An 11,530-nucleotide genomic window follows, 5' to 3' on the forward strand; every position below is an offset into this window, starting at 1 on the left:
CCACCACTCTTTACCTGAAAAGTGCGGTCCCTCAAAACCTCTGCTAGGAAAGTTAGAGGGAGAGCACCAAGTGCTGCCTGGGAGCAGTGTGGATCCTACTGCAGCCTCCTCTGTAACTCTGCTGGGCTCCTGCTGGGTGACATGCACTGGCTCTGAGGATGTTTAGACGAAATGAGAGCATACTGTAGAGAAATTGACTGCATAAGATGTTTTGATTTGCAATACATGCAGCTTCAACTTGCTGAAATCAGTCTGATGAAGGATCCCACCTCGAACCTTCACCTATCCATGTTTTCCAGAGAAGCTGCATGACCCTCTGAGCGGGTGTCACAAATTCCTTTTGTGTAAACCAGCATCTGTAGTTCCTTGTTTCTACACCAAGATCTCGAAGGGCTTGGGCCGCGGTGATCAGGGGCAGGTTGCTCTGAGGAAGGAGCTGCAGCTGGATGTCGGGGAGAGTGCAACTGCTGCAGGATGGGAATCAAACTGCAGAGGCCAGAGGGACTCAGTAGTACAGACAACATCTGCACCCCTGCTTTAAACACACGCTCTCACACTGTAGCTTTTGGTTACCTGTCTTCCCCATGCCTTGTGATGTGCTGCTGCAGGTAGTCCAGACTTGGAATCATATAGGAAGGCAATGATCACTGCTGAATGGTGGGCCCTACATTTTGCACCTGTTCTGGAGTTTTCAAACTCTCTATTTCTCAGATCATCCAAAAGTCAACTGGACAATCCAATGGATGACTCCGTCCCCACAGCCTTTCCACCATCTCTAAGGCTGGTCAGGAGTCTGATGAAATACGCTCTATTTGCAACTCCAACAACACCAGTGGCTCAACACATTCTGGGACAAAGGAGTCTGTTGGATTGGCAGTCCATCCATTATCCTAAACATGCACTTGCTCAACTGCCAGTACATCAGGGCTGCAGTGTGCGCTGGCTAGAAATAGCCCAACATCTTGCTGAGCACCTTTACTCCCCAATACTTTAATTTTATCAGCTGGAAGAATGATGGCAGCAGGCACATGGAAACACCACAACCTGCAGCTAGTCCTCCAAGACATAACTCACACTGACTTGAAATACATTACTGTCCCTTCAACATTGGATCAGAAGCCTGGAACTCCATATCCAAGTGCCTTGAGAGATAACTTCACCACATGAACTACAGAGTTTCAAGGTGGCAACCTGCCACAATTTCTTACTCCTAGATGGAGTGGCCAATTAATGTTGGCTTTGTCATCCACTCCCACATACCCTACATATTAAACAAAAAGTCTGCCCTATTGGGTTGCAGATCTGGAGATTCTAAGCACACACTCACACTGTGGCTTTTGTTTACCTGTTCACACATGTCTAAAAGATATCTTGACCCAAATTGACCAATGCAATGCAGCATGGATTTACGAAGGGGAAATCATGCTTGACTAATCTTCTGGAATTTTTTGAGGATGTAACTATGAAAATGGACATGGGAGAGCTAGTGGATGTAGTGTCCCTGGACTTTCAGAAAGCCTTTGATAAGGTCCCACATAGGAGATTAGTGGGCAAGATTAGAGCACTTCATTGGGGGTAGGGTGCTGACATGGATAGAAAATTGGTTGGCAGACAGGAAACAAAGAGTAGGGATTAACTGTTCCCTTTCAGAATGGCAGGCAGTGACTAGTGGGGTACTGCAAGGCTCAGTGCTGGGACTGCAGCTATTTACAATAAACATTAATGACTTAGATGAAGGGATTAAAAGTAACATTAACAAATTTGCGGATGACACAAAGCTGGGAGACAGTGTGAACTGTGAGGAGGATGCTATGAGGATGCAGGGTGACTTGGACAGGTTGTGTGAGTAGGCAAATGCATGGCAGATGCAGTTTAATGTGGATAAATGTGAGGTTATCCACTTTGGTGGAAAGAACAGGAAGGCAGATTATTATCTGAATGGTGTCACGTTAGGAAATGGGGAAGTGCAAAGAGATATGGGTGTCCTTGTTCATCAGTCACTTAAAGTTAGCATGCAGGTACAGCAGGCAGTGAAGAAAGCTAATGGCATGTTGGCCTTTATGACACGAGGAGTTGAGTATAGGAGCAAAGAGGTCCTTCTGCAGTTGAACAGGGCCCTAGTGAGACCGCAGCTGGAGTACTGTGTGCAGTTTGTCTCCAAATTTGAGGAAGGCCATTCTTGCTATTGAGGGCGTGCAGCGTAGGTTCAATAGGTTAATTCCTGGAATGGCGAGACTGTCCTATGTTGAAAGACTACAGCGACTGGGCTTGTATAAGCTGGAATTTAGAAGGATGAGAGGGGATCTTATTGAAACAGATTATTAAGGGATTGGACACGTTAGAGGCAGGAAATATGTTCCCAATCTTGGGGGAGTCCAGAACCAGGGCCACAGTTTAAGAATAAGGGGTAGGCCATTTACAACAGAGATGAGGAAAAGCTTTTTCAGTCAGAGAGTTGAAAATCTGTGGAATTCTCTGCCTCAGAAGGCAGTGGAGGCCAATTCTCTGGATGCTTTCAAGAGAGAGCTAGATAGAGCTCTTAAGGATAGCGGAGTCAGGGGATATGGGGTGAAGGCAGGAACGGGGTACTGATTGTGAATGATCAGCCATGATCACATTGAATGGCGGTGCTGGCTCGAGGGGCCGAATGGCCTACTCCTGCACCTATTGTCTATTGTAATGCAACATGTCACTTTGCTTCAATTTTGGACCGATGATCAGATTGATCGCCAGTACAGGTTTCATTCAGAAACAACAGTTCAAATTCCACACTACTACATGGCTGGCACCCAGCCCGGTTGGTGTTTAAGCTTCAGCTCCAGACTGCATAGACCGGACTATCAGCACGAGTGATGGTTTGAGTTTATAACCTGGCCAATGCTGGAGACCTAGATTTGTGATGCTAGGATGGATAAAACCTGTTGCACAGCGAGTTCTGTGCCACGTAAACAGAGCCCTCGTTCTACACACCCAGCAACACGTTATTGGCCGTTACCTTTGGATCGATGAGAAACTTGCTTCTGTCCTTCAAAGAACAAATTTACAGAAAATGGCAAAAACTTTAGAAATAGAAGCAGGAGCAACCAGCCCCGCTCCACCATTAATCAAGATAGGTGATGGAACAACAGCGCCATTGTCCAGCATAATTTCCATGTCTGTGGATTGCCTCATTGTGCAGAAGTCTATCATCTTAGGTTTGGATGAACTCAATAACCGGGCCCCCACAGCCTACCAGGGTAGGGAATTCCAATGATTCACCACCTACTCAGAATCACTCCTCGTTTTGTACGATCAGAAAACGTAAATATGATGTGCGCTTCCCGCAGCGCGTGGAGAAAAGCTAAGGCATGACTTGCACTGACACAAAGTCTTCAATAAGCTTATGATTGCTCCAGTGCCTTGCAGGCACTAAGTATTATTGGTCTCTTGCCATCACAGCAATGTAGGAACAGCAGCAGGCAGCTTGTGCAGAGTCAGGCTCCCAGAGACAGGCGGATAATAGCGAGCAGACAGTCTGCAGCCGGTGTGCCGGTGACAGTGTCCATGATCTGATGGCAGCAACCTACCTGACAGAGTGGGTGGCCTGTTTATAGAGCACGGCTGCTTTCAAATTACTTAAGTGAGACCCGAGAAAGATGCAAGATTGAGCAGCAGTTGCAAAGCTGTCAGAGTAAAATGATAAACAGATGGGCTCAGAGTCAGCACGAGGAGTGTTAAGTCCAAGAAAAAGCTGGGGAGGAATACAGCCAGGAAGAAAACATTTCGACTGCATTGGCCGGGAATCGAACCCGGGCCTCCCGCGTGGCAGGCGAGAATTCTACCACTGAACCACCAATGCAACAGATGATAATGATCTTGCTGTCAGCATACTCAATAGTTGCATCCACAGTGAATATCCTATCTTAGGTATTATACATTAGACAGAATTAACAGGAACAGCAGTCAGTCATTTGGCTTCTGCAATGTATTAGACCACTCAGCAAGATTATGGTTCATTTTCTTCCTTAATCACATTCTCCTGCATTGTTCCCCGTGTTCCTTTAACCCCTTAGTGTGCAGAACTCTCGAGAATATTGCCCCAGTCTTTAGTTCTGTGGGATATCTCCACCTTCCTCACCCAGGTTAACCAGCAACTCGAGCACAACATGCTGTACACAACATGCCCTGAGAGCCCTAACTTCACTGGCTTGATCTTGGATCAATTGTTTCTGCTGCCTCACTGGTCCAGAGACCTGGGTTCAATCCTGATCCCGGGTGCTGCATGGAGGTGCAATGTTTTCCGTGTGACTACAGTTTTTCTCCGTTTCTCCTACTTCCCAAAGCTGGTTGATTGGTTTCATGCCTCAGCATGAGGTGATCCAGGAAGCCAGGAGCCTCAGCATGAGGTGATCCAGGAAGCCAGGAGCCTCAGTAAGTTTCAAAGGTCAGAGATTCATTGGAGGATAGAGGAAGCAGGAGGCTTAAAAGGTGATCAAATGAGCTGAGTGGGAAAATCACCATGTGGGGGAGTGATGGTAATGTAGGCGGGGAATGTGAGGAGGGAGGAAATAGGTTAGGATAGGATTTCTGTAAAGATTGGTGCTTGATGGTCTTGGCAGTGCAGACTGAAGGGCCATTTTCTGTACTGCATATCTCTGTGACTCTAAGTCACTGGCGTACATTCATCGGATTCAACCCTGTCACTTGTGTTTAGTTTAGTTTAGCGATACAGTGCAGAAACAGGCCCTTCGGCCCACCGGGTCCGCACTGACCACAATCCCCGCACATTAACATTATTCTACACACATTCGGGACAATTTGTACATTTACCAAGCCAATTTACCTACATACCTGTACATCTTTGGAAGAAAGGAAGCAGAAGGAAACCGAAGATCTTGGAGAAAACCCACTTAGATCACGGGGAGAACGTACAAACTCCATACAGACAGCACCCATAGCTGGGATCAAACCAGGGTCTCTGGCGCTGCAAGCGCTGTAAGGCAGCAACTCTACCGCTGTCCAAGATACCTCGCCTGCCCTTCGTCTCTTTAACGACCTGCTTTCCGAGCCCCCACTTCCTCATCTTTACTATGGAGGTTCAGTCACTCTGCACCTCCATCCCCCACCAGGAAGGCCTTAAAGCCCTCCATTTCTTCCTCGACCACAGAACCATTCAATTTCCCTTTACTAAAACTGTATTCCGCCCAGCTGAAATGGTCCTCACCCACAACTTCTCCTTTGACTCCTCCCAATTTTCGAAATCCAAGGCGTAGCTATGGGCACCCCCATGGGCCCCAGCTATGCCTGCCCCTTTGTAGGGTACATTGAACAATCCCTGTTCCAGGCGTACACTGGTCCTATCCCCAAACTCTATCTCTGTTACATTGATGACTGCATCGGTGCTACCTCCTGCACCCATGCAGAACTCATGGACTTCATCAACTTCACCACCAATTTCCATCCTACACTCAAATTTACTTGGACCATCTCTGACACCTCCCTCCACTTTCTTGATCTCATAGTCTCCATCACAAGAAATAGACTACTGACTGACGTCTATTACAAACCCACTGACTCCCACAACTATCTCGACTACACTTCTTCCCACCCTGCTTCCTGCAAAGACTCTATCCCCTATTCCCAATTCCTCTGTCTACGCCACATCTGCACCCAAGATGGAGTGTTCCATACCAGGACATCTAAGATGTCCTCATTCTTTAGGGAATGGGGGTTCCCCTCTCCCATCATAGATGAGGCTCTCTCTCGTGTCTCCTCGGTACCCTGCAGCTCCGCCCTTGCTACCCCTCCCCCTAGTCGAAACAGAGACAGAGTTCCCCTAGTCCTTACCTTTCATCCCATCAGCCGTCACATACAGCACATAATCCTCCGATATTTCTGCCACCTCCAACGGAATCCCACCACTAGTCAAATTTTTCCCATCTCCACCCCTTTCCGCCTTCCGCAGAGACCTTTCCCTCTGCAACTCCCTGGTTAACTCATTCCTTCCCACCCAAACCACCCCCTCCCCAGGTACCTTCCCCTGCAACCGCAGAAGATGCAACACCTGCCCCAATACCTCCTCCCTCGACTCTGTCCAGGGACCCGACAGTCCTTTCAGGTTAGGTAGAGGTTCACTTGCACCTCCTCCAACCTCATCTACTGTATCCGTTGTTCAAGATGTGGACTCTTACACATCGGCGAGACCAAACGCAAACTGGGTGATTGTTTTGCCGAACACCTTCGCTCAGCCCACGTGAACCTACCTGATCTCCCAGTTGCTGGACACTTTAATTCTCCTTCCCATTCCAACACAGACCTTTCTGTCCTCGGTCTCCTCCATTGTCAGTGCGGCTAAACACAAATTGGAGGAACAGCATCTCACATTACGTTTGGGCAGCTTACAGCCCAGTGGTATGAATATCGATTTCTCTCTGAAGAAGGGTCTGAAGGGTCTCGACCCAAAACGTCACCCATTCCTTCTCTCCAGAGATGCTGCCTGTGCTGCTGCTGCTGCTGCTGCTGCTGCTGCTGCTGCTGCTGAGTAATGCCAGCGTTGTGTCTATGCCAGTGGAGGTAGTTGAGGTGGGGACTATCCTAACGTTTAAGAAACAGTTAGACGGGTACATGGATAGGAAAGGTTTGGAGGCATATGGACCAAGCGCAGGCAGGTGGGACTAGTGTAGCTGGAACATGTTGGCCGGTGTGGGCAAGTTGGGCCGAAGGGCCTGTTTCCACACTCTATGACTCTACGACTCTATAAGAGATCGTGGAATATAACTAAATCAGTGATTAGCCTCATTAGTGCGCCCTCTGGTGTTCAGCTAGCATGATGCATGTGCCATGCATAACTACAAACGGTATTTGTTTATTGTGGCAAAGGTGAAGAAATATCAGCTGAGTGCCCCAGTCTAGATGGACGTTTAATGTCTTGACAAGTGATTTCTCTTTTCCTTCCCCTATCGTTAAAGAATCTCCCTGGACGTTAGCAGCAATGGGGTGCTTGATTTATAAGGAGAGACTGGAAAGTCTAGGACTTTGTTTTGGTTCATGATAGTTACATGTACAGAAATAAAGTGAAAAGCTTGGCATTGCATGCTATCTAATCAGAGCAGATAATACTATACATAAATATAAACAATTCAAATCTAATTAGAATAGGTAGAGCAAAGGGGAAGATACAGAGTGCAGAATATAGTGCTCAGCCTCATTTCCATAGACAAAATCCAATGTCCTTAATGGGGCAGAGGTGAATCAAACAGTTTCCTCGCTCACGGGAGGACTGTTTGGAAACCTGATAACAGAGAGGAAGACGCTGTCCCTAAATCTGGTGGTTTGCGCTTTCAAGCTTTTGTATCATTGCTCGACAGGAGCGGAGAGAAGGAATGACTGGGGTGGGACAAGTCTTTGATTAGTGCAGAAGTGAGTGCAGTCACTGTTACTAAGGAGAAGGTGTTTGTGAAGCTGAAAGGTCTGAAGCTGGGACCAAATCAGGACCAGATGAACTACATCCTAGGGTTCCGAAAGTGGCAGCTGTAGAGATTGTAAAGGCATTAGCTGTGATCTTTCAAGAATCGCTAGTCAGGTATAGTTCCAGAGGACTGGAAAATCATGAATTTACGAAAGGCTTTTGATAAGGTGCCACATACGAGGCTGCTAAACAAGACAGGTGCCCATGGTGTTCGGGGCAAGGTACTAGCATGGATAGAAGATTGTCTGACTGGCAGAAGGCAGAGTGGGAATTAAGGGGGCATTTTCTGGTCGGTTGCTGGTGACTCGTGGTGATCCGCAGGGGTTAGTGTTGGGTCTGCAACTTTTCATGTTACATGTTAATGATCTGGATGATGTAATCAATGGCTTGGTGGCCGAGTTTGCTGATGATACGTGGAGGGCAGGTGGCATTGAGGAAGCAGGGAGTCTGCAGAAGGATTTAGATAGATTGGGAGAGTGGGCAAAGAAGTGACAAATGGAATATAGCGTTGCAAAGTGTATGCTCATGTACTTTGGTAGAAGGAATAAAGGCAGAGACTATTATCTAAATGGGGAGAGGATTCAGAAATCAGTGGTGCAAAGAGACTTGGGATTACTGGTGCAGCATTCCCAAAAAGTTCATTTGCAGGTTGCGTCTGTAGTAAAGAAGGCAAATGCAATACCAGCATTCATTTCGAGGGCACTAGAATATAAAAGCAAGGATGTTATGCTTTGGCTTAATAAGGCACTGGTCAGGCCATCTTTGGAATATTGTGAGCAGTTTTGGGCCCCATATCTGAGGAAGGATGTGTTGGCAAGGATGTGTTGGCATATACTGTTAAAAATTCCCTATTTTAGGTGAGCTCATCAGCATGGGCGAACATTAAAGGATCCCATGCCCACATTTCACACAAAATTTGCAACATTCTTCTTGGTGATTATCCAATATCTTTGTGATTATCAATTATATAATGATCATGACAAGAAGCGATTATCTGAATGCTACTATAATGCCATTTATGACGCCATTTTGTGCAGGAATTTTCTGCCTCAATTTCTGCATATTGTTTTCACATGTATTGAGATAACAGTGGGAAACCTTTCCATGCTATCCAGTCAAATCATACTATATATACATAGAAACAAGGAAAATAGGTGCAGGAGTAGGCCATTCGGCCCTTCGAGCCTGCACCACCATTCAATATGATCATGGTTGATCATCCAACTCAGTATCCCGTACCTGCCTTCTCTCCATACCCCCTGATCCCTTTAGCTACAAGGGCCACATCTAACTCCCTCTTAAATATAGCCAATGAACTGGCCTCAACTACCTTATGTGGCAGAGAATTCCACAGATTCACCACTCTCTGTGGGAAAAAAAACGTTATCATCTCGGTCCTAAAAGACTTCCCCCTTATCCTTAAACTGTGACCCCTTGTTCTGGACTTCCCCAACATCGGGAACAATCTTCCTGCATCTAGCCTGTCCAACCCCTTAAGAATTTTGTAAGTTTCTATAAGATCCCCCCTCAATCCTCTAAATTCCAGCGAGTACAAGCCGAGTCTATCCAGTCTTTCTTCATATGAAAGTCCTGCCATCCCAGGAATCAATCTGGTGAACCTTCTCTGTACTCCCTCTATGGCAAGAATGTCTTTCCTCAGATTGGGAGACCAAAACTGTACGCAATACTCCAGGTGTGGTCTCACCAATGCCCTGTACAACTGCAGCAGAACCTCCCTGCTCCTATACTCAAATCCCCTCGCTATGAATGCCAACATACCATTCGCTTTCTTCACTGCCTGCTGCACCTGCATGCCTACTTTCAATGACTGGTGTACCACGACACCCAGGTCTCGTTGCATCTCCCCTTTTCCTAATCGGCCACCATTCAGATAATAGTCTGCTTTCCTGTTCTTGCCACCAAAGTGGATAACCTCACATTTATCCACATTATACTACATCTGCCATGCATTTGCCCACTCACCTAACCTATCCAAGTCACCTTGCAGCCTCCTAGCATCCTCCTCACAGCTAACACTGCCCCCCAGCTGCGTGTCATCCGCAAACTTGGAGATGTTGCATTCAATTCCCTCGTCCAAATCATTAATATACACTGTAAATAACTGGGGTCCCAGCACTGAGCCTTGCGGTACCCCACTAGTCACTGCCTGCCATTCTGAAAAGGACCCGTTTATTCCTACTCTTTGCTTCCTGTCTGCCAGCCAGTTCTCTATCCACATCAATACTGAACCCTCAATACCGTGTGCTTTAAGTTTGCATACTAATCTCTTAAGTGGGATCTTGTCGAAAGCCTTCTGGAAGTCCAGATATAACACATCCACTGGTTCTCCCTTATCCACTCTACTAGTCACATCCTCGAAAAATTCTATAAGATTCGTCAGACATGATTTACCTTTCATAAATCCATGCTGACTTTGTCCAATGATTTCACCACTTTCCAAATGTGCTGCTATCCCATCTTTAATAACTGACTCTAGCATTTTCCCCACTACCGATGTTAGACTAACTGGTCTGGAATTCCCCGTTTTCTCTCTCCCTCCCTTTTTGAAAAGTGGGGTTACATTAGCTACCCTCCAATCCTCAGGAACTACTCCAGAATCCAAAGAGTTTTGAAAAATTATCACTAATGCATCCACTATTTCTGGGGCTACCTCATTAAGCACTCTGGGATGCAGCCTATCTGGCCCTGGGGATTTATCGGCCTTTAACCCATTCAATTTACCTAACACCACTTCCCGACTAACCTGGATTTCACTCAGTTCCTCTATCTCATTTGACCCCCGGTCCCCTGCTATTTCCGGCAGATTATTTATCTTCCTTAGTGAAGACAGAACCAAAGTAGTTATTCAATTGGTCTGCCATGTCCTTGTTCCCCATGATCATTTCACCTGTTTCTGACTGCAAGGGACCTATATTTGTTTTAACTAATCTTTTTTTCTTCACATATCTATAAAAGCTTTTGCAGTCAGTTTTTATGTTCCCTGCCAGTTTTCATTCATAATCTATTTTCCCTTTATTTTCCCTTTCCTAATTAAGCCCTTTGTCCTCCTCTGCTGGACTCTGAATTTCTCCCAGTCCTCTGGTAGGCTGCTTTTTCTTGCTAATTTGTATGCTAGTACATGTAGTATCAAGCCATACGAAAGTACAACAGAGTGTAAAGAGAATAATAACAGAGTGAATAAAATAGTATTACAGCAATTAGAGTTGGAGAAAGTGCACCTAAAAAAGTGCATTGGCTGGAATGAGGTAAGTTGCGAGATTGGGACTACACTCTAGCTTTTGGAAGGACCATCCAGCAGTCTGATAACAGGGAGGAAGAAGTAGTTCTTGAATCTGGCGGCTTGTTTGTGTTAATCTCTCTCTCCTCATATTGCCTGAAGTCGGCTACAATAGTGCCGGTGCTGAAAAAAGCAAAGATCACCAACCTGAACGACTACCGTCCGGTTGCCCTAACTCCTATAATCATGAAGTGCTTTGAGAGGCTGGTCCTCTCACACATCAAATCCAGCATCCCTGACTCACTGGACCCACATCAATTTGCATACAGGGCAAATAGATCCACAGAGGACGCCATCTCTCTGGCTCCTCACACTGTCCAGACTCACCTGGAGAGACAGGGCACGTACGTGAGGATGCTATTCATTGTCTATGGCTCTGCCTTCAACACGGTCATCCCCTCCAAGCTCATCACCAAACTCCACCAGCTAGGCCTCAGCTTGTCGTTATGCGACTGGATCCTGGACTTCCAGGCAGTGAGAATGGACCCGCACCTGTCCTCCACTATCACCCTGAGTACTGGCACACCACAGGGCTGTGTTCTGAGCCCCATGCTCTACTCCCTCTTCACACACGACACCAACACCATTGTCAAGTTTGCAGACGACACAACGGTGATCGGGCTGATCACCAACGGTGATAAAACAAAATACAGAGCGGAGGTGCAGAACCTGGCGGACTGGTGCTCTGATAACAACCTGTCCCTAAATACCACCAAGATCAAGGAGCTGATAATCAACTTCCGTTGGTCACACAACGGGGAATATGCCCCGATCTTTATCAACAG

General features: G+C 46.6%; 1 non-coding gene across 1 annotated transcript; it reads right to left on the reverse strand.

The window, feature by feature from the left end:
• Positions 1 to 3,767: 3,767 nt before the first annotated feature.
• On the reverse strand, positions 3,768 to 3,838 carry trnag-gcc (transfer RNA glycine (anticodon GCC)). The gene has a single exon. It is a non-coding gene; the product is annotated as a tRNA-Gly (tRNA).
• Between the last annotated feature and the right edge of the window lie 7,692 nt (positions 3,839 to 11,530).

The sequence above is a fragment of the Rhinoraja longicauda genome, chromosome 1 (assembly GCF_053455715.1).
Source record: "Rhinoraja longicauda isolate Sanriku21f chromosome 1, sRhiLon1.1, whole genome shotgun sequence".
In the NCBI taxonomy this organism is placed as follows: Eukaryota; Metazoa; Chordata; class Chondrichthyes; order Rajiformes; family Arhynchobatidae; genus Rhinoraja; species Rhinoraja longicauda.